A 23,810-nucleotide genomic window follows, 5' to 3' on the forward strand; every position below is an offset into this window, starting at 1 on the left:
CAAGACAAGGACATCATCAATTTCAGAGAGGTTTGATAAATGAAAAGTTTTAGAAAATTCTTAACTAGCCAACTTTGACAAGTAAATTTTGAATTACAACAATTATATTGCAAATCCATTTGGTAAAATGTTTTTGGGTACATACAATTACATGCCTATGTGATTTTGTGAAGATCGAGGGAGTTTTGATAGGCTTTAACATTGTTTCTAGACTTCTCATGAGTAAAATTTGGCGTTTTAGAAAATATGCAAAATTAAAAATAAAAGATCATCACTAGTCTTGTGCTGGTTATATGAGTCTCTAATTTCAATTTTGTTAAGATCTGATCACATTTGACATGTTAATTAAAATTTTATTTTTTCTCGTTGCAGGTTTCGACAAGCGACTCTACAAAGAAAGTACCTTAAATATGCGAGCTTCTAAAAAATGAATGAGAACCCCATGTTTTATTTTAAACATCATAGCTACACACAAATGTTGTGGCTCTAGGCTCTCTAATTTGCCCACAACAAATTACATTGAAATGGTCCTAGGAGAAATAGAATATTTCTTGATTTCTCTAAAGTTTAAATGTAATAATTTTAACTATTCTAAACTTTTGGGTAAACTTTATATTGTTTCAAATTTTTATAGGTCTATGGGAAAGTAAAATAAATTTAAAATTTTGACAACATATGTATCCTGCTCACCTGCAAAGAGATTAGGGCAACGTGAGCAAAGCATTGTGGGGAAGCAAGGAATCCACCACCATCCTGCAAATGTTTGAGGGTCAAAACCTAAATGAGTTATGAGTATGTGGGAAGGCATAGAGTTGTGTAATAATTCGGCCCAAGGAGATGTCATTGCCATGAATGAAAGACACATAGTTGTAAAGTTTGTGTAGAATGAATCTATTGAAAAAGCTTTATAAGAATTTCAAGAGAATTCCCTTCACCATACATTGCTCGTATGAAAATGTGAATGCATACGCAAGGCATCTTAAATGTTTAATAGAATTTTCAAATAATCTTATCTCATGGAATGCAACTATTGTAGGATACACACAAAATGAATTGGCAAAAAATCTCCATATCCATTAAGACAATGCAATAGATTTAAATCCAATTTTCACAGTTGTTGTCAGCATTATCTATGTACATGCCCTAGTGGAGATTTTTGAATAGGATATGGCCATCCGTTAAAATATTTATCAAATATTGCAATTGCAACTCCCTTCGTAGACATTGGGTCTGGAAGCAAGAAAATGAACCATTTTTTAAAAACTGCCTCATAGAAATGTGATCTCATGGAATGCACTGATTGCAAGACTGCATAAAATCCATTTGTTGAAAATGCTTTAGAATCTTTCAAATAAATGCACTCGATTAGTAATAGTAGTACTAAAATTTCAAACATTTGAAATTTCAATATAGTAGTACTAAAATTTTAAGAAAAATCTAAGAAGAAGATGTCTATTTTATCATTCTAACCATAATCAGATCATAACATGTTTTTTTTTTAAATAAAAAATTAATTATGATTTTTTTACTACTTTTAAAAATATAAAAAACTTGTATGCCTAAGTCAAAACTTTATGAAATTCAACTTTTTTTAATCTTATAGTATACGAAGCATAGAATGTGATACATGTTTCAGATTCAAAAAATGTGATACTCTTTGAAAAGTTACAAATGGATTTTTACCATATATTATAGTAACAAATGTGGTATGATGGATGAGAATGAGTCTAGGATATTTTCCAACATGAGCTTGTTGAAAACTTTATTAGATCCTTTCAAAAAATGTGATTTACAAGCTTAAAGACAAACTCCACAAACTTTGCTAGTATCTTCATTATTTATGCAAAATAATGTTCTAAAACAATGCATTGACATTATTAAAATCATGAAGTGTTCATAATGTTGTGTATACCTACAATGGCCCTAGCATATATGCTTGTGAAATGTTGATTCAGAGGCACTGATCGTGAGGTGTTCAATATAATGCATGAAAGAAATATGGTTTCATGAAACTCTATGGCTTGCATATGTGGACTTCCCTCTCTTTTTTTTCACACAAATGCTAAAGGAAGATGGATTCATACAAGCTTAGATACAGAGATATTAGAAATTAATGGGTTTCAATCAATGGAATAACCAAATATTAACAAAGATTGGTTTTATTTAAATAAGAGTTTGATGGATATGGGTTTGTTGATTGTGGGAAATGTAACTAAGATTTGCTAGCTAGACTAAAATATTTGACAAAATATTCTAATAATAGTGTGCAAACGATAAAATAAAGGTAGATTGATAAAGAATCACTGCAGGTGTTATTTTCATTTTAATGAAAATATTTTAATACAAAGTGTGTAGTGTTAACACGTAAATTGAGATGGTGAACAATATTAGATAAAAGTAAAAATAAAAATATGAATGGAGTGTCTCGGCAAAAGATAAAGTTTGTACTCAAGAGAAATTGAAGATTTTTTCATTTACATATAGGAAAAATATATTCATTGAAGATATCAAAGTATGTCAAATAGGTAGATAAATGGGAACATAGCGTGCATTTGCACATAATAATAAGAGTGATTGTTCCATGTAGTGGGTGAAGTTTCATGAGAAATATTATATGTTGGAGAAATTAGTTGATTCTTTCAATGAGTGAAATATTTTAGTTAAATGATGAAAAAAAATTTATAGAAAAGAAAAAGGGGAGAAGAAAACATAAAATTATTTATGAGTTGAAGACCAATGATTTATTAGAGAAATATTTGATTATTTTATGTCCTTTTCTATTTAGGTAGACAATAAATATTTTTTGTTACTAAGGGATGTAATTAGAATGGAAGAACTTTTGGAAGCATATATTGTACAACCTCTTCTTGATATAGAGAAATGGAAATGATGTTATTGTTTTATTACTAGTTAAGTCGAGAGGCTTTTACAATGGCAGCAAATTTATGTGTCAATATTTGGAGGTTTTCGATTAATTTGCAGTTGCTTATTGAAGAAACGTTACATATTTGCAGACATTGTGATTAACAGACAAGTGAACCAATGAGTAAAAAATTCTTTTGGATGAGCATAAACATATTGTGCATTAAAACTCCTCCTAATTTGTGCTATTCATTTTTTAAACTACAATTTATTATATATATATATATATATTTTGTTTCCAGGTTTGCTGAAATTGCAGTTTGAAGGTTTTTCAACTTACAGTTTAAAAGGCTTGCATTCTGTCATTCTATCACAGACAAGAAGGATACTGGCAAAGGTAGTTTACCCGAGCTTTACATCTACTTGCATTTTGTTGAAATTTGGTAAAGCCTTTTCATATATCAAAAAAAAAAAAATCATTGTTTCTATTTGTTTTTATTTTGTACTTTTAGCAACAATAACAGATTTCATAGCTTCTTTGTGGAGTATTTCTTCTCTGTGTTTGATCAGATTATAAAAATTTAATGTAATCTCGTGTTTACGATGTACTTGGATTGATCTGTATGATTTTCAGTCGAGATCAGTATGTTTATGTTTCATGATGCTTCTCAAATACTAATTTTATTTTCAGATTGTAGAATATCCATATCTGGCTCTGGTTTCTGGTGGAGCCTGGTTGTTCTGTTTTATGGCTGGGGTTTGTTCTTCTTTTTTGTTTTTTGGCTGCTTGCAATGAGGGGCGTGAGGCCTGCCACCCATGCTGCGTGGGGAGGTCTATGTGGGGAGGCCCTCTCCCACCCAGTGGAGATCCTTCCCACCCGTTACCTCGCCCAGCCAAACTCCTTGCCAGTCAAAAATATTTTTTCTTAGGCCAATCCAATGGGCATTTGGATTTTAATACAATTAAATAGCCAACCTCAACTTTCAGGGGCTATCTTGATGTGTTGATTAAATTTTATAACTATAGTTTTAATAAAATATTTTAAGAGATTTTTTATGAACAAGAGGACTATTAGCACCTTCAAGTGCCTAAGATGAAATTAGGTTGAATGCAACACTTAGACACACTTGCAAAATCTTCCACAGAGGCCTGTTTTAGAGTACTATAATTTGAAATTTTGTGATCTTCATGCAAAATTACCTAGTGATTTATAGTGCATATGGTGAAGCCTTTCAAGTAACCATTTTCAAAGGTCAATATTTCGGTGCCTAATGTTTCTCTTGCCAAATAAATTGTTCCTCTCAATTTACCCTATGACAATGTACTCCTTTACCCATTCTTAAAATCTTTGGATCATGTTTGATATTTTTCAATGCCTAAATCAAAAAGAACTTTTTAGGTTTTATCATTACCGTTCATAATAACTATCAAAGTGGAATTATGCGGAAATCAATATTTCACACCGAAATGACTTTTATGCCAAACCACAATTTCAGAGAGGTTTGTTAAATGCAAGATTTTAGAAAATGCTTAAATAGCCAACTTTGACAAATAAAATTTTGAATTACAAGAACTATATTGCAAATCCATTTGATAAAATGTTTTTTTTGGGTACATATGATTACATGCCTATGCGATTTTGTGAAGATCGGGGGAGTTTTGACAGGCTTTAACATTGTTTCTAGACTTCTCATGAGTAAAATTTGGGGTTTTAGAAAATGTGCAAAATTAAAAATAAAAGATCATCACTAGTCTTGTGATGGTTATAAGATTCTCTAATTTCAATTTTGTTAAGATCTGATCACATTTGACATGTTAATTAAAAGCTTATTTTTTCGCGTTGCAAGTTCCGACAGACTCTACAAAGCAAGTACCTTAAATATGTGAGCTTCTAAAAAACAAATGAGAAACCCATATTTTATTTTAAATATCATAGCTACACACAAATTTTTGTGGCTCCAGGCTCTCTATTTTGCCAGCAATGGAATTACATTGAAATGGTCGTAGGAGAAATTAAATATTTCTTGATTTCTCTAAAGTTTAAATGTAAAAATTTTAAAAAATTTAAATATTCTAAATTTTTGGGAAAAATTTATAATGTTTCAAATGTTTATACCTATGGGCAAGTAAAATAAATTTAAAATTTTGACAACATATGTATCCTGCTCACCTGCAAAGAGATTAGGGCAACGTGAGGAAAGCTTTGTGGAGAAGCAAGGAATCCACCACCATCCTGCAAATGTTTGAGGGTCAAAACCTAAATGAGTTATGAGTATGTGGGAAGGCACAGAGTTGTGCAATAATTCGGCCCAAGGAGATGTCATTGGCATGAATGAAAGACACGTAGTTGTAGAGTTTGTGTAGAATGAGTCTGTTGAAAAATCTTTAAGAGAATTTCAAGAGAATTCCCTTCATCATACATTGCTCGTATGAAAATGTGAATGCATACGCAAGGCATCTTAAATGTTTTAACAGAATTTTCAAAGAATCTTGTCTCATGGAATGCAACTATTGTAGGATACACACAAAATAAATTGGTAAAAAATCTCCAAATCCATTCAACAGAATGCAATAGATTTAAATCCAAATTTAACATTTGTTGTCAGCATTATCTATGTACATGCCCTAGTGGAAGATCAGACATTTGGAACGTATTTTAGATTCTGTGTAAACGTCACAAAAGCGGTTGAGATCCCCTCAAAGATCGAAGTGTTATCAAAAGCGGATAACTGGAGCCAAGTGATTGACAGCAAAGACAATTTGAGTTTATGTCCCTACTACAAATCTTTAATCCATGATCCGGAGAGATGCCATGCCAGTCCTTGGTCTCGGTGAATAACCTTCACAGATTTGATCAAACCATTTTTAGCTTTGGGAAGATAGGAAATCAATGTGGGGTTCTACTTTCCGAGATGGAAAAGGAATTGATTGAATTGATCAAGACAGAAAGATCGAGTTTGGAGGATGGAAAAAAAATAGTGGAGGGGAGTGTTGAGGTTGAGCAAGCGGAATCAGGCAAGGCAGTAGATTTGTAGGCAAATAATGTCTTCAGCAACCCAAGAGCCGAAGGAGGTTGGGTCTGTGGAAGAGGATCCAACATCACCAGGATTTCCTAGCCTATCGAAGTCCTTGTCAGGACAAATTATTGCGGATTGTGCTCAACCAACCAGGAAAAGAGTCCTAGACTGTGATAGTCTTGAGAAATCTTAGGTAGGGGATGAGAAGATTAAGGCAATTGAAGCCCCTCCAAAGAGTGTGAAGGTTTAAGTGGATCTTATCTCAGATTCGGATTTGGATGATAGCTTTGAAGAGTTCCAGGCGCCTTATGGAGAAGAGAGGTCTTGAGAAAACTTCCTCGCTCTTGAAGACCCCAAAACTCAAAGAAAATAGGCAGAGAGGGTAGGCAGAGAGGGTAGACAATCCAACTTAGGAACGGGAAGGCATTACCCCTTCCTGAGGAGCCATGAGGATCCTAAGATGGAATTCTAACGGCTTAAATGCCCCTAGCAAATGGCACCTTTACAAGTGCCAAATTGATGCTAGTAAAGTTGATTTAGTTCTAGTTCAAGAAACAAAGTGGAGCAAGTCTGAGAAGGAAAGTAAGATGAAGTTTTGGAGGCAGTGGGAAGGTATTTTTGTTGAATCAACTGGTGCCTCGGGTGGTATTGGGGTGCTCTGAAACCCTTTAAAGGCTAGATGCTCTCTTGTGGCAGCCCATAATAATTGGATAAAAGTCAATTTTCACTGCCTTCAGAGTAACAAACTTTGGAAGGTGATTAATGTGTATGGGCCTATAGCCACTTCACCTAAGAGGGAATTGTGGCAGGATATTACCAAGGTTCTCAGTTCAAGGGGAGAAGACAAGGTTATTGTTAGAGGTGATTTCAATGCAATTCTCAATAATTCGGAGAAACAAGGAGGGATCATGCCAAATAGTAGAATTCGGCAAGACTTTTAGGAATTTGTGGATTCCAATCACCTCAAGGAAGTAATCTCAAACAATGGAAAATTCGCATGGACTAATAGGAGGCAATGTTTCACTTGCATTGCAGAGAATCTAGATAGATTCTTCCTCCATGGGGATTGGTCGGAGATGGCTAATTCGGTGGAAGCTTCAATTTTACCTTATAGCGGGTCAGATCATTTCCTGATTCAACTTGTCTTTGCCTTGGATCTATAATCTGGGGGATATCCTTTTAGGTTTGACAAGATGTGGATCAAACGTCACAATTGGAAAGTGGATTTTTACCATATATTGTAATAACAATTGTTGTCATAGACATGTGTTTTAAAATATGGGAGTAGTAACAAATATTAACAAAGATTTGTTCTATTTAAATAAGAGTTTGATGGATGTGGGTTTGTTAATTATGGGAAATGTAATTAAGATTTGCTAGCTAGACTAAAATATTTGACAAAATATTCTAATAATAGATTGATAAAGAATCACTGCAGGTGTTATTTTCATTTGAATGAAAATATTTTAATACAAGTGTGTAGTGTTAACACGTAAATTGAGATGGTGAACAATATTAGATAAAAGTAAAAATAAAAATATGAAAGGAGTGTCTTGGCAAAAGATAAAGTTTTTACTCAAGAGGAATTGAAGATTTTTACATTTACATATAGGAAAAATATATTCATTGAAGATATCAAAGTATGCCAAATAGGTAGATAAATGGGAACATAGGGTACATTTGCACATAATAACAAGAGTGATTGTTTCATGTAGTGGGTGAAGTTTCATGAGAAATATTATATGTTGGAGAAATTAATTGATTCTTTCATTGACTGAAATATTTTAGTTAAATAATGAAAATGTTTTTACAGAAAAAAAAAGGGGGGAGAAAAAAACACAAAATTATTTATGAGTTGAAGATCAATGATTAATTAGAGAAATATTTGTTTATTTTCTGTTATTTTCTATTTAGGTAGACAATAAATAATTTTTGTTACTATGGAATGTAATTAGAATGGGAGAAGGTTTGGAAGCATATATTGTACAGCCTCTTCTTGATATAGAGAAATGGAAATGATGTCATTGTTTTATTACTAGTTAAGTCAAGAGGCTTTTACAATGGCAGCAAATTTATGTGTCAATATTTGAAGGTTTTCAATTAATTTGACGTGTATTTTTCTGTAGGTGGAACAAAAAAGATTAAAAGCTTAAATTATTAAAAAACAATCATTATTTCTATTTGTTTTTACTTTGTATTTTTAGCAACAATAACAGATTTCATATCTTCTCTGTGGAATATATCTTCGTGTTTACGATGTACTTGGATCGATCTGTGTGATTTGAAGTCGAGACCAATATGTTTATGTTTGATAATGCTTCTCAAATACTAATTTTATTTTCAGATTGTAGAATATCCATATCAGGCTCTGGTTTCTGGTGGAGCCTGGCTGTTCTGTTTCATGGTTGGGGTTTGTTCTTCTTCTTTTTTTGGGCTGCTTGCAATGAGGGGTGTGAGGCCTACCACCCATGCTGCTTGGGGAGGTCTATGCGGGGAGGCCCTCTCCCACCCAGTGGAGATCCTTCCCACGCGTTACCTCGCCCAGCCAAACTCCTTGCCAGTCAAAAATAATTTTTCTTAGGGCAACCCAATTGGCATTTGGATTTTAATACAATTAAATAGCCAAACCTCAGAGTCTATATTTAGCCTCTTGATGTGTTGATTAAATTTTATAACTATAGTTTTAATAAAATATTTTAAGAGATTTTTTATGAACAAGAGGACTATTAGCACCTTCAAGTGCCTAAGATGAAATTAGGTTGAATGCAACACCTAGACACACTTGCAAAATCTTCCCTTGAGGCCTGCTTTAGAGTACTATAATTTGAAATTTTGTGTTCATGCAAAATTACTTATTGATTTATAGTGCATATGGTAAAGTCTTTCAAGTAACTATTTTCAAATGTCAATATTTCAGTGCCTAATGTTTCTCTTGCCTAATGGATTGTTCCTCTCAATTTACCCTATGACAATGTACTCCTTTGCCCATCGTTAGAATCTTTGGATCATGTTTTTCAATGCCTAAATCAAAAAGAACTTTTTAGGTTTTATCATTACGATTCATAATACCTCTCAAAGTGGACTTATGTGGAAATCAATATTTCACACCGAAATGACTTTTATGCCAAATCTGTTGGCATTATTTGAACCGGTATGAGGACATAATGACATTGTATGTTGTCATTGATGTCAATATGCTGAAGAGGTGAGAACCGGCATATGAGAGAACCGATAGAACACTGTGAACCGGCATTTGTGCCAAAGTGAAGCGGTGTGTTTGTTCATGATGAACCGGCATATATTTATGGGAACCGGCACATGGAAGTGTTGTATGACTACCGGTTGGTAGTCTCAATTTCAGGGTTTCCGGTTTAAGTGCTTCAAGCCTATGTGGCTCAACCAGTGACTTTGTGTGATGAGTTAGCATGGTAACAAAGAACAGATCATGCTGCCACGTAAGCCTTGTGCGCGTGAAGGATCTTGCGTGAAGGAGATTGTTCCTATCTACCTCGGGAATGTGAGAAGTCTGTAAAACGGTGATAACGTGTGATGGGTTATCAGCCGCCATAAAATCGGTGGAAATGGTCGATGGAGAATGTCTTGAGATTGGATCAAGAACTGTTGCATTTAATGCAGTGTGCTCAACGATCAGGATTGAACCGTTTGAATTCCTTAACCTAACAGGTTTAGGGTTTACAGTTTATGCTACCAACCTATCTGTTTTCCTATAAGGTCGATGTTGTGTCTCTTTCTGAGGTTGTTGGCAAAAGTTGTGTGTGTATCCAAGAGAAGGGATACGTGATTCTTGCCAGACCAAAAGGAGAGAAGTGATACCTGCAGAGTGTAAGTGCAGAAGGTGAAGAGGAGCTTGAGCAGATCTACATTGGCATTGAGTGTTGTTACCAAATCATTGTAATACCTGTTGATCTCTAACCACCTCAACAGTTGGAAAATCCCTTAACAGGGTAGCCTTAACCGGCTTGCTATAAATCCTTTAACAGGGTAATTCAAAGCTATTGAATTCAAAATCCTTCAGCTATTGAGTTCTTGAAATCCTCTAACAAGGTAACCTTTAACAGGGTTTAACCCTTAACCGAGTATTCTAGCCATCCCTTAACCGGGTGATCCCTAACATGATCGGTTCCTAGCAGAACCTATTGTAATGTCTCTAATCGGACAAGGCTCCTAACAGAGCAGACTTCTAAAGAGTTCAAAAACAACTTGTGGGTATTCATCCCCATCGTGGTTTTTCCCAGCTGGGTTTCCACGTGAAAAATATGTGTGTCGTGTGTGATGCTTTTATCTTGTGATGCTTTGCTATTGTTTGTCATGCATATGATGGTTTTGTGTTTTATGTCTGTCAATAAAACATGTTGAGCTAGCTGTTATTATGATCTGATGATACATTACCTGTTTATGCATAAGGGTGAAATGGTAGTGCAGTTTTGAGTTGAGTGAAAAGCTAAGTGAGTAACTAGTTAATGCTTGTCTCACTCATTATTAGCTTTACCGGTTGCACTATGTTTCAAACCTGTGTCACTATTTGCCAGTCATTTGAAGTGTCTATTGTCAAACCGGGTTAGGATTGTATTTTTGTCTGTACTGATTCACCGCCCCTCTCAGTACCGGGTTAGTACTATCCATTCATCATTGAGTTATCAAAACCATTTGGTCCCTACACTTATCTATATAACAATTAACTCCTATGTCAATTTGCAAAGCCTCAGGATCTCATTTGGTAATTTTCCTAAATGTAAACTAAATACAATTTATTCAGTTGGCTAATTGCATCATGCCTAATTGATCAGAGTAGTCATTGTTGGCCTTTGAAAATTTGTTCCCATAGTGGAGTTTGGAAAATCTGTTGGGTATAATTTCTAATCATCCCTCAATGGACTCATATGTGCAATGGTGATTCCCCATAACAAAATTTGATATTTTTTCAAGACAAGGACGTCATCAATTTGAGAGAGGTTTGATAAATGCAAGATTTTAGAAAATGCTTAAATAGCCAACTTTGACAAGTAAAATTTTGAATTACAAGAATTATATTGCAAATCCATTTGGTAAAATGTTTTTGGGTACATAAAATTACATGCCTATGCGATTTTGTGAAGATCGAGGAAATTTTGATAGGCTTTAAAATTGTTTTTAGACTTCTCATGAGTAAAACTTGGCATTTTAGAAAATGTGCAAAATTAAAAATAAAAGATCATCACTAGTCTTGTGATGGTTATAAGAGTCTCTAATTTCAATTTTGTTAAGAGATCTGATCACATTTGACATGTTAATTAAAAGTTTATTTTTTCTCTAAATTAAAAATTCTTGATGTCTCTAAGTTTAAATGTAAAAATTTTAAAAAATTTTAAATATTCTAAATTTTTGGGCAAACTTTATAATGTTTCAAATGTTTATACGTATGGGCAAGTAAAATAAAATTTAAAATTTTGGCAACATATGTATGAGGAAAGCATTGTGGGGAAGCAAGGAATCCACCACCATCCTGCAAATGTTTGAGGGTGGGAAGGCATAGAGTTGTGCAATAATTTGGCCCACGAGATGTCATTGGAATGAATGAAAGACAAATAGTTTTAGAGTTTGTGTAGAATGAATCTGTTGAAAAAGATTTAAGAGAATTTCAAGAGAATTCCCTTCATCATACATTGCTCGTATGAAAATGTGAATGCATACGCAAGGCATCTTAAATGTTTAACAGAATTTTCAAACTATCTTGTCTCATGGAATACAACTATTGTAGGATACACACAAAATGAATTGGTAAAAAATCTCCAAATCCATTCAACACAATGCAATAGATTTAAATCCAAATTTAACAGTTGTTGTCAGCATTATCTATGTACATGCCCTAGTGGAAGATCAGAAATTGGGAATGTATTTTAGATTCTGTGTAAATGTCACAAAAACGGTTGAGATCCCCTCAAAGATCGAAGTGTTATCAAAAGCGGATAAATGGACCCAAGTGATTGACAAGGAAGACAATTTGAGTTTATGTCCAGAGAGATGCCAGTCATTGGTCTTGGTGAATAACCTTCACAGATTTGATCAAACCATTTTAGCTTTGGGAAGATAGGAAATCAATGTGGGGTTTCGCTTTCAGAGATGGAAAAGGAATTGATGATCAAGACAGAAAGACGAGTTTGGAGGATGCACAAAAAATAGTGGAGGGGAGTGCTGAGGTTGAGCAGGCGGAATCAAGCAAGGTAGTAGATTTGTAGGCAAATAATGTGTTCAGCAACCCAAGATCCTGGAAGGAGGTTGGGTTTGTGGAAGAGGATCCAACATCACCAGGATTTCCTGGCCTATCGGAGATATCCTTGTCAAGACAAATTGTTGCGGATTGTGCTCAACCAACCAAGGAAGGAGTCCAAGACTGTGATAGTCTTGAGAAATCTCAAGTAAATCTCAGGTAGGGGATGAGGAGATTCAGGCAATTGAAGCCCCTCCAAAGAGTGTGGAGGTTTAAGTGGATCTTATTTCAGATTCGGATTTGGATGATAGCTTTGAAGAGTTCCAGGTTGGTATTATGGAGAAGAGAGGTCTTGAGAAAACTTCCTCGCTCTTGAAGACCCCCAAACTCAAAGAAAACGGGCAAAGGGGTAGACAATCCAACAACGCCAAACTGACCTTGGCAGGTTTTGCAAAAGGGAAAACCAAGATCTTTCAAATAATTCTTAGAAACGGGAAGGCATTACCCCTTCCTGAGGAGCCATGATGATCCTAAGATGGAATGCTAGCGGCTTAAATGCCCCTAGAAAATGGCGCCTCTTCAAGTGCCAAATTGATGCTAGTAAAGTTGATTTAGTTCTAGTTCAAGAAACAAAGTGCAGTAAGTCTGAGAAGGAAAGTAAGATGAAGTTTTGGAGAGATGCTCTCTTGTGGCAGCCCATAATAATTGGATGAAAGTCAATTTTCACTTGCCTTCAAAGTAACAAACTTTGGAAGGTGATTAATGTGTATGGGCCTATAGCCACTTCACCTAAGAGAGAAGTGTGGCAGGATATTACCAAGGTTCTCAGTTCAAGGGGAGAAGACAAGGTTATTGTTGGAGGTGATTTCAATGCAATTCTCAATAATTCAGAGAAACAAGGAGGGATCATGCCAAATAGTAGAATTCGGCAAGACTGTTAGGAATTTGTGGATTCCAATCACCTCAGGGAAGTAATCTCAAACAATGGAAAATTTGCATGGAATAATAGGAGGCAATGTTTCACTTGCATTGCAGAGAATCTAGATAGATTCTTCCTCCATGGGGGTTGGTCGGAGATGGCTAATTCAATGGAAGCTTCAATTTTACCTTATAGCGGGTCAGATCATTTCTTGATTCAACTTGTCTTCGCCTTGGATCTATAATCTGGGGGATATCCTTTCAGGTTTGACAAGATGTGGATCAAATATCCTTCCCTTCATGATCTTCTAATGTAGTGGTGGAAGGAATGTTGGGTTGGAAATCACTCAAAGATATTCATTTTCCACAAAAAACTATCTTATATCAAAAATAAGTTAAAGGAATGGAACAAGGTGCATTTCAAAAACATTTTATCAGAAACTGAAAGGATTGAAGGCGAGTTGAGGGATATGAGAATGAGGTTGTCATTGCAAATGGCATGAGGGAGGAATATTTCAAGGAGCATAGTCTAAAAGTTGAACAAGCAGAAATCCTAGCTAGAGAAGAATAATTCTGGAGGTAGAAGTCAAGGGAGCTTTGGTTTAGGGAAGGGGGATAGAAGCAAAAAGTTCTTCCACAATGCAGTTTTAACCAATAGAAATAGAAACAGAGTTCTAGAGCGAACTAGAGAAGATGGGTCAGTGGAAAGTTCCAATGAGGAGATCAGTGTGGAAGCAGATAGCTACTTCCAAAACCTCCTAAATCAGAACAATCCAAATGTAAATCCGAGAGTTGTCAGAAAAGAAATCCTCAATCAAATTCCTAGCATCATTTCTGAAGAAGACAACAAGGAGCTTACAAAACCATTTCTCTAGAGGAACTTAGAAAGACAACTTTTCAGATGGCCCTAGATAAGGCTCCTAGGTCGGATGGCTTCCCAGCTTGCTTCTTCCAGTCCTTTTGGGATATCATCAAGGAAGACCTTCTAAAAGAAGTAGAGGAATCAAGGAAAAAAGATATTATTCTAGGTGCAATCAATCACACCTTTGTAGCTCTCATTCCCAAGAAAAAATATGCAACAAACATTAGTGACTATCGTCCAATAGTCTTATGCAACACTTGGTACAAAATCATCACCAAAATCATGGTGAATAGACTCTAAAAGATCATAGACAAGATTATCTCAGAGGAACACAGCGGTTTTGCTCCTGGCAGATCAATTGTACAAGACATAATAGTAGCTCATGAAGTAGTCCATTCAGCCAAAAAGCTTAGAAAACTTTGCATGATCATTAAGTTGGACATACTAAAAGCCTATAATATGGTGGATAGGGGTAAAAATACAATTTTGTGTCACGTTTCAAGCCAGCTTATCAGCATAAGTAAATTTAAGTTCTTCTAACTAAAAATTAATTTTGGTCAAACATATGGTCTATATAGATTCATTATAGATAAGTTATATATGGACAACAACTTTTCCAATTGGAATTGTCTACTAAATGTATATTTTATATCACTCTAGGTCTAATTACCAAAAAAAATATTTGAAAAACTTGATCTTTCAACAACTCCTACTCTTATAAAAAAAAAAATTGAAATGTAAAAATACCCTTTTATAGATTTACAAGTGTATATTCCAAAATATATCTCCTTTAATATTTTTATTATTTTTAATATTTTACATTTAATTTTTATTGAAAGTAGTTCATCAGCTCTTAAATATAAGATTCATTATCTTGACAAGAAAAAATACTAAAATTTATTTAAAAATTTTGAAAAAAATATGATGCACTAGAGATAAGAATCCATGCTAAGATGATACAATTCTTTTCTAATTTGGATAAATAATGAATAAGAAAGGTGGCAACAAATGGAAAGAGTTATATTTCAGTACACACAACTTTTCAAATTTATTGAAAAATATATATTTATAAAAAATAGTAAAAAATATATCCATGCACTAAAGTTTCAAGTTATCAATATACATTAAAAAATTGAAGAAAAAAAGGTAAAATTTATTAAATATTTAAAGTGTGACAGCTTGTGTAACTTCAATTCCAGCATTTTATCACCAACTAAATTATAGTGTTTACTTTATACAAAACTATGTTCAAATAATTTTTTTAATTTTTATAAAAATTACAAACATAAAATACACGAAAGAATATAAATTTTATTAGTTTACATCATTTCAAAATTCAAAACATATATTTCACTTTCTATTGATTCAATTGAAAAAGCTGAATTAAAATTGGCCATATCCTTTATAAATGTGTGACATAGCTTTGTACTTTTACCCATAGAAGTTTTCTTCTAGATGTTCTGTCTAGATTTGGGTTTGGGAATCCTTGGGTGGATTGGATAAGAGGATGCATTGAAACCCCAAAGTTCTCAATTCTAGTCAATGGGGTTGCCAAAGATTATTTTAATACCAACAAGGGGCTTAGGCAAGGGGATCCTTTGTCCCCTTATCTCTTCATCATTATGGTTGAGGCCTTGGGAAGGAGTATCACTCATGCTAGGTTGGTGGGGAAATGGTGTGGAATAGAAATAACTCCATATATAGAACCAGTCACACATCAACAGTTTGTTGATGACAACATCCATTTTAGGGATACTTCAAGGGACGAAGTCAGGAACATCAAATCTTTGTTGGACAACTACAGCAGGGCATCGAGGAAATCCATTAGTTAGCGCAAGTCAGAAGTCTTTATCCTCAATGTTCAACGGGGTCTTCAACATGACATTGCTAGAATTATGGGTCTAAAAGTGGCAAACTTTCCTGGGTGATTTCTTGGGCTTCCCATGTTTGGAGGTATCATGAAGAATTTTTATTGGGACCGAATATTAGAGAGTTGTAGAAGGAAAATGGAGCTTTGGAAGGGTAAGTGGCTTACGTCGACTAGTAGGCTCCTCATGGTCAAAGCGGTCCTATCGGCTATGCCAATATTCTCAATGACTTCTATGAAATTGTCATCATCAGTTGAAGACAGTCTCAACCAAATTCTAAGGAAATTCTTTTGGACCGACCCTCATCAGAATCAAAAACATGCATTATTGGTCTAGGATAAGGTGTGCAGGCTTCGAGAAGCTGGTGGAGCCAGGCTCAGGCAACTCAACATCATGAACCTAACACTTGGAGCTAAGTTGTCATGGATGATGTACAAATCCAACTTGAAATGGGTTCAGATCCTTAGAAGAAAGTATTTAGATTCTGATGCCCCAAACAGTATCTTAAGAGTCAAAAATCCAAGAGGATCGGCCATTTGAAATTTCATTTGTGAGAACGGGGATATAATGATGAAACAAATCACTTGGGAATTCTATAATGGTGCCTTTGCCTCCTTTTGGGAAGATTCATGGGATGGCCATCAAGAGTTGTGTGCTAACCCTTCCTTGAGGGAAATTAGGTTAGAGACCACAAGAGTATAATGGTCTAAGGTATGTAATTATGAAGAGGTAATCAAGATCAATGGAGTTGACAAGTGGTGTTGGGAATCTTTGGAGAATATAAATGCCCCCCAAAATCAAAAGGAAATTCTTGCAAATATTCTCAAAGAGAGACTAGATAATGACAAGATTAGGTGGTCTGCTTCCAAGGATGGAGAATATAAAGTAAAACTTGGCTATTGTATAAAGGAAGCATCAGAATCCAACAAGTAGTGGCCAGTCAAACTCCTATGGGGGAAGGACATACTTCCCAAGGCAGGTGTCTTTTCTTGGCTTTCCATTCAGGGTAGAAGTTTGAATTAGGATGAACTAGCCAAAATAGGCACCTGCGGTCCTAGTAGATGTACTTTATGCAAGAGCAGTTTGGAAACTGCAAATTACCTACTATGGACTTGCCCCTTTGCTCAGTACTATTGGAAATTCCTATTGGGGAAATTCGATTTCCAACATGTGGAGCTGTAAAGCGGAAAAATCGAACCCTAGATGTTCTCCCCTCCCCAACTCCAAGGAGAGAGAAGGGAGAGTCACTAGGGTTGATGGTTTTCACTTAGGAGAGACTTTACATTCAAAAGAGTGGTTGAAACCCACAAGATCCGATCCCACGCAATGCAAGATTGGATTCTAAATGAGTTTCAAGGGTTGTGATAGCAAGGATACCCTCTTTTGTAAAGAATGTAGATAGAATGATTGAACTAGGAATGCATGTAAAGTAGGAAAGATTCGTTTATAAACAGAGATAGGGATATGGGATGACGCTGCGGACCTGGAATTAGCAGTAAAATGTCGAGACGGTGCTGTTCTACAAATTTGAGCGAAAGTTGACGGGACGATGGCGCCCGGCGTGCACACAGTCCTCCGAAAAATCCGCGAAACGAAGGTGGATCTATTCATCTCTGCACAAGGATTCCAGATCTTCAATTATAGCCGCGTACCTGCAACCTACACCCAGAAAAGAGAAGACGATTGGGGGGTTAGGGATGAGGGGTTTGCCTTTAGGTCAAACCCTGGTTTTGGAATTAACCAAGAAATGAGAATGCTATAAATGTAAATGTTTGTAATGTAAACAAGTACTGATACCTTGTTGTAAGAATGTTTGTATTCTTACATGCGAAGGTGTAATGTATGTAGTATGTAATGTGTTGTAAGTGATATCCTCTTCAATGGTTGAATCCTTGTCTTGAATGCAACACCTAGCCTTGAATGGAGACTTAGAATGCTCAATTGCTTGAAGGAATGCTTGAATGCTTGAATGTTTGAATATTGCTTCCACATCTTGCTCACATCTATGTCCTCCTCCCTTTTTGAGAGAGGAAATGTAGTTTATATACTTGTCAATTAGGGCTGATAGACTGATTTTCCCGACCTTAGGCCGACCTAGGAAGATTATTTTCCAATTTGCAAACTTAAAGACCCGATGCCCAAAAGAGACCGGGCCCAAAATAGGGCCAGGGACCAGGGCGCTGGGCACCCTAGTCCCGAAGCACCAGGGCGCTGGGCGCCATGGTCCCACCTCCAAGGGCAGCAGGGTGCAAGGAGGATCAGGCCAGGGTGCTGAAAAATGTAGTTTTTGATGTCATGAACAAGTTTCGGGGTCTCCATTCAGGTTCCGTGTTGCATCGCCATCGTGAAGACCCAAATGCAGTCAAAATTGCAAGTGTCACAATTTTAGGACACTACAGGAGCCTCAGAGTTTGCAAGAGTGGTTCATTTCATGGCCCTAATTTGTGTACAAGGGAATGTTTAGCAACATATGGTAGGTTCTCCCCTCAACAATAGTTTGGTAACTCTAGAAGGAAAGGAACAAAAGGATCTTCAAGGATCAGGTGATGCCTCGAGAAGTGTTAGTTGCAAAAATAGAAGCTTCAATAGTAGAACTAGTCAATGAAGTGGCTACTAAGAAGACTAGGAAGTCCAATGTTTTCACAAATAGAGACAATGATGTTCTGGATAAATTTCCTAGTTTGAAGGTCCCAAGGGGTCATGAGTTTGCTCAGTTGGAAGACTCTGCAAGAATATGGGCCACTACAGTATAGCAGCCCCCTGAAAAAGACTGGATCAAAACAAATTTTGGTGGTACCTCTTTGGGCAATCCTGGGAGTGCAGGAGCAACCTGTGTAGACTAGAATGATCTAGGCCTCATTGTAGGGAAATTGGCTAAGTATATTGGAATATCAATAAATAACATTGCAGAGTTTAGAGAAGTTTTGAAAGGAGTCGACTTTGGTAGAAAACTAGGAGCTTCAAAGCTTCACCTCGAGGGTGATTCTCTTCTAACGATCAATGCAATCAAAAATAAATGGCTGGTAAATTGGTAGCTCAAGAGATGGCTTTTTCCCATATTATAAACACTAAAAGATTTTGTCGAATACAAGATGAGTCACTTTTTTGGGGAAGGAAATGGGATGGCTAGTGACCTGGTGAAACAGTCGGCAGAACACAAGATTTCTTTTGAATCATTTCACGATGGAGCATGAGCTGGGGCTGATGCTTGATGGATTTGGAAAAGATCATGAGGACAATTATATTATGCACGAACAATTTCCCACATGACCCAACAGGTGTGGATGTGACAAGGGTAGTCACATTTCTCAATATCTCTAGATACCTAGCTAAGTGGTGGATTAATCATATCTCGACTTACCAAGTTGAGGTGATGTTGAGTTGGAAATGGTACGTTTGAGAGATGGAAAAATGTCGGGACTACATGTCACCACATGGTGATCATGGGAAGGGAGGGTTATAACTAAGTCTTTTATAAGGTACGACTCAGATGATGTGATCATTATGGAAAGTGCTCATTTCTCCCCATAGTCTTTTTGGTGAAGGATTTATAAACATAGGGTTTATGGAAAAAGAACCACTTCATTTCCTTTTGCCTTTCTGTGACTTGGAAGCTATAGCGATGGATAATCTTGTTCTCTTGGAGGCAACCAAGCAGTAGATGGCTTTCCTAGGAGAAATTTTGAAAAAACGTCTGCTAATGGTGATGGAGTCGAAGCATCCTTTGATCCTGCATGTGAAAAAGAATGTTCTGGGGTGGAGTTCCTGAGAGCGGTGCACAAGTACAGAGTGAATACGAATATAACAGCAATGTTCTTGGCATTATGCATCCAAATGGGTATCTGCAAACCCAGAACAAAGAAAGTACGCCAAATGCTTTTTCGGCATTCCTTTCTCGAATAAATTGATACAGTTCTAGATAATATTGATGAGTAGAAACGCATTTTATTGGCTCACCAATATTACATGGCTTGGGGTGCGAGGGGAGGTGTGCAGATTCTCAATTGTTCAAACCATGGAAATGGAGAATTTTAACCGTAGTCGTGTAAAGAGGAATCAGAATCTGGCCTTTTTTCTCTTTGTGATGGATAGACTAACCAAGATGGAGGCATATGATTTGGGGAATTTTGTGAGGGAGGACAATTTACAGGTTTGAAGGGATATTGGGGTGGATGAAAATGGTGTGATTGAGATAGGAAATGACTAGGGCCTTGACAAAGGGGAGTTGTGGATTCCAAATGACATGAGACTTATTGAAGAGATTGTTGCAGGGGAAGCACGTGTGGGATGTGGTCGAGACTTCCCGATCATTTCTTAGGCAACAACTGATCAGAGTCTATATGAGACTCTCTTGCGCTCTTCGGAGATTGAGTGAGACCTTGCTCTCCTTCTTTCTGGTATATGATTTCCTTTTTTTGTCTATATCCTCTAAGGATTGCACACAATACCTTATAGACTGATGTGGTATATGGTTGATATCTATTAGTTATATGTAGATGGTCCTTCTCCTCTGTTCCCAGATTTTGTTGATTTTGTTGTTCTTATGCCAGAGGATGCCTAGATTTTATGGTTGATATCTATTAGTTATATGTAGATGGGATGCCTAGATTTTATGATTGATATCTATTAGTTATATGTAGCTGGTCCTTCTCCTTTATTCCCATGGGAGGGAATCTCTAGTTCTTATTCGATTTAGTTGTGGTGAGAAAAGACCTATCCACCTATGGGTTCTTCTCATTCTGAGAAAAGTAGTGACCTTCACTTTATTTCCTTGAGTAGTTGGCCTATGGATGGCCCCCGGCTAGGTAGAGGGTTATAGATGGTAGGGGTTCCCTCCATTCCGGTAACCTAATAAAGGAAAGAAAGGCTTCCGCTCATCTAGAACTATAGATGCCTGCCTGCCCCTACCGTTATAGTGGGGAAAGTAGGCGAACCTTTCAATAAAAATTTTTCACAGGCTTGCCTTCCAACCGGGCCTTCCTTCCTGGATTTCTGTAGTGATAGCCCTCCCTGCTTTCGAACTTTGGCTAGAAGATGGCTCTAATTATCCAACCTTCTATAGTTGCTGATTCGCCCCTACTATTCTAATGGGGGGGAGGGAATTCTTTCTAATTATAGGGCCCACCCGGTTGCTTTCTTTCGAACCCTCCCGGGGTTGCTTCCGGCCCTCCCAAAGAAAAGGCAACTATAGCTCATAAATAACGTCGAACCGCCCAGGCCCTTATCTGCCTTTCGATTGGAAGGTGAGGCTTTCAATCCTTTCTCCATAAACGACTGACAACTCGACGTCAAGGTTGGTTTCTGAAAGATATTTCGACCGGGTCAGAGAAAAGAAAAGGCAATTTCTTACTTTTGAATGAACGGCTAGAAGGGATAGGGCAAGGGGCCCGGGGTTGCTTTCTTCTCGGGCATCCGTTGCCCTATCCACCTATGGCATATACAGCTTTCCGCCAGGGAACCTCTCCACCGGCCCAAACAAAAATAGAGTTGTTTCAAAGTAGTTCTTGTTCCGCCCAGCCCTTATAGCGATGGTAGGGAACTCTAAAAAAACAGTAGGGGAACGACACTTTATTGAAGAAGTTAGTTAGTTCCCTCCCCCCGTATTTATAACTGTTCCCCAAACCGGCCTCACTCCTAAGTGGCAGAACTCTATATAGTGAACTTACAGTCTAAAGGCCCTTCTCTCCTAGAAGGTGAATAGCCTGCCTCTTCGAATCATCGACGTTTTAGCTTGCCTTACTTCCTCTGTTAGTCTAGTTTTATCCCTCCCTCCCGCAATAACTAATCTACCTCCCTATCGAGTCCCCCCCACCCCCCCATTTGGGGTTGGGTGGGGGGTGTAAAGAGGAATCGGAATCTGGCCTTTTTTCTCTTTGTGATGGATAGACTAACCAAGATGGAGGCATATGATTTGGGGAATTTCTCTTTGTGATGGATAGACTAACCAAGATGGAGGCATATGATTTGGGGAATTTTGTGAGGGAGGACAGTTTACAGGTTTGAAGGGATATTGGGGTGGATGAAAATGGTGTGATTGAGATAGGAAATGACTAGGGCCTTGACAAAGGGGAGTTGTGGATTCCAAATGACATGAGACTTATTGAAGAGATTGTTGCAGGGGAAGCACGTGTGGGATGTGGTCGAGACTTCCCGATCATTTCTTAGGCAACAACTGATCAGAGTCTATATGAGACTCTCTTGCGCTCTTCGGAGATTGAGTGAGACCTTGCTCTCCTTCTTTCTGGTATATGATTTCCTTTTTTTGTCTACATCCTCTAAGGATTGCACACAATACCTTATAGACTGATGTGGTATATGGTTGATATCTATTAGTTATATGTAGATGGTCCTTCTCCTCTGTTCCCAGATTTTGTTGATTTTGTTGTTCTTATGCCAGAGGATGCCTAGATTTTATGGTTGATATCTATTAGTTATATGTAGATGGGATGCCTAGATTTTATGGTTGATATCTATTAGTTATATGTAGCTGGTCCTTCTCCTTTATTCCTAGATTTTGTTGTTCTTGTGCTAGAGGATGCCTAGATTTTGTTGATCTTGTGATCTTGTGTCAGATTTTGTTGTTCTTGTGCCAAAGGATGCCAAGATTTTGTTTTTGATGCCAAGATTTTGTTTTTGTTGATCTTGTGATCTTGATTATGTTCATCCTAGATTTTGTTGATCTTGTGATCTTGATTTTGTTTTTGATGCCAAGATTTTATTTTTGTTGATCTTGTGATCTTGATTATGTTCATCCTAGATTTTGTTGATCTTGTGATCTTTATTATGCCAAGATTTTGTTTTTGATGCCAAGATTTTGTTTTTGTTGATCTTGTTTATGTTCATCCTAGATTTTGTTGATCTTGTGATCTTTATTATGCCAAGATTTTGTTTTTTATGCCAAGATTTTGTTTTTGTTTTTGATGCCAAGATTTTGTTTTTGTTGATCTTGTGATCTTGATTATGTTCATCCTAGATTTTGTTGATCTTGTGATCTTTATTATGCCAAGATTTTGTTTTTATTTTTGTTGATCTTGTGATCTTGATTATGTTCATCCTAGATTTTGTTGATCTTGTGATCTTTATTATGCCAAGATTTGATTTTGTTATTGATGCCAAGATTTTGTTTTTGTTGATCTTGTGATCTTGATTATGTTCATCCTTCCTAGATTTTGTTGATCTTGTGATCTTTATTATGCCAAGATTTGATTTTGTTATTGATGCCAAGATTTTGTTTTTGTTGATCTTGTGATCTTGATTATGTTCATCCTAGATTTTGTTGATCTTGTGGTCTTTATTATGTTGGCACACTTGTGCCAGAGGATGCTAGATTTTGTTGATCTTGTGATCTTGTGCCAGAGGATGCCTAGCTAACATACTTTTCCCTTTTGTTTCCTTTGGAGGATGCCTAGCTAACATACTTTTCCCTTTTGTTTCCTTTGGCTCTATGTCTGTTGATTTTGATTGTCTCCAATGTACTAACTTAATTATCAATTTGTCTATTGATTTTGATTGTCTCCAATGTACCAACTTAATTATCAATATAGGTTTTGGCTTATCCAAGCTAACATACTTTTCCCTTTTGTTTCCTTTGGAGGATGCCTAGCTAACATACTTTTCCCTTTTGTTTCCTTTGGCTCTATGTCTGTTGATTTTGATTGTCTCCAATGTACCAACTTAATTATCAATATAGGTTTTGGCTTATCCAGCTATTTACCAACAAAATAAATAAATAAATTCACTCCTATTATTAAAATTATTACATTAACAAATACAATATTATATATATCCTTATCATATAATATTAACTCATATAATATTAACTCTATATAATGCAATAATATAATCTAAAATATTGCATTAAAATTAATATATTAATTATAAATAATTTATTAATAATAACATTACCCAAATACCCAAAATATGTAATAATAAATCTATTACTAATAATTAAATTTAAAAAAATTATTAAATAATTATTAATTGAAATTAAGATTATTATTATTAATATATTAATTATAAATAATTTATTAATAATAACATTACCCAAATACCCAAAATATGTAATAATAAATCT

Source organism: Cryptomeria japonica, chromosome 10 (assembly GCF_030272615.1).
Source record: "Cryptomeria japonica chromosome 10, Sugi_1.0, whole genome shotgun sequence".
Classification (NCBI taxonomy): domain Eukaryota; kingdom Viridiplantae; phylum Streptophyta; class Pinopsida; order Cupressales; family Cupressaceae; genus Cryptomeria; species Cryptomeria japonica.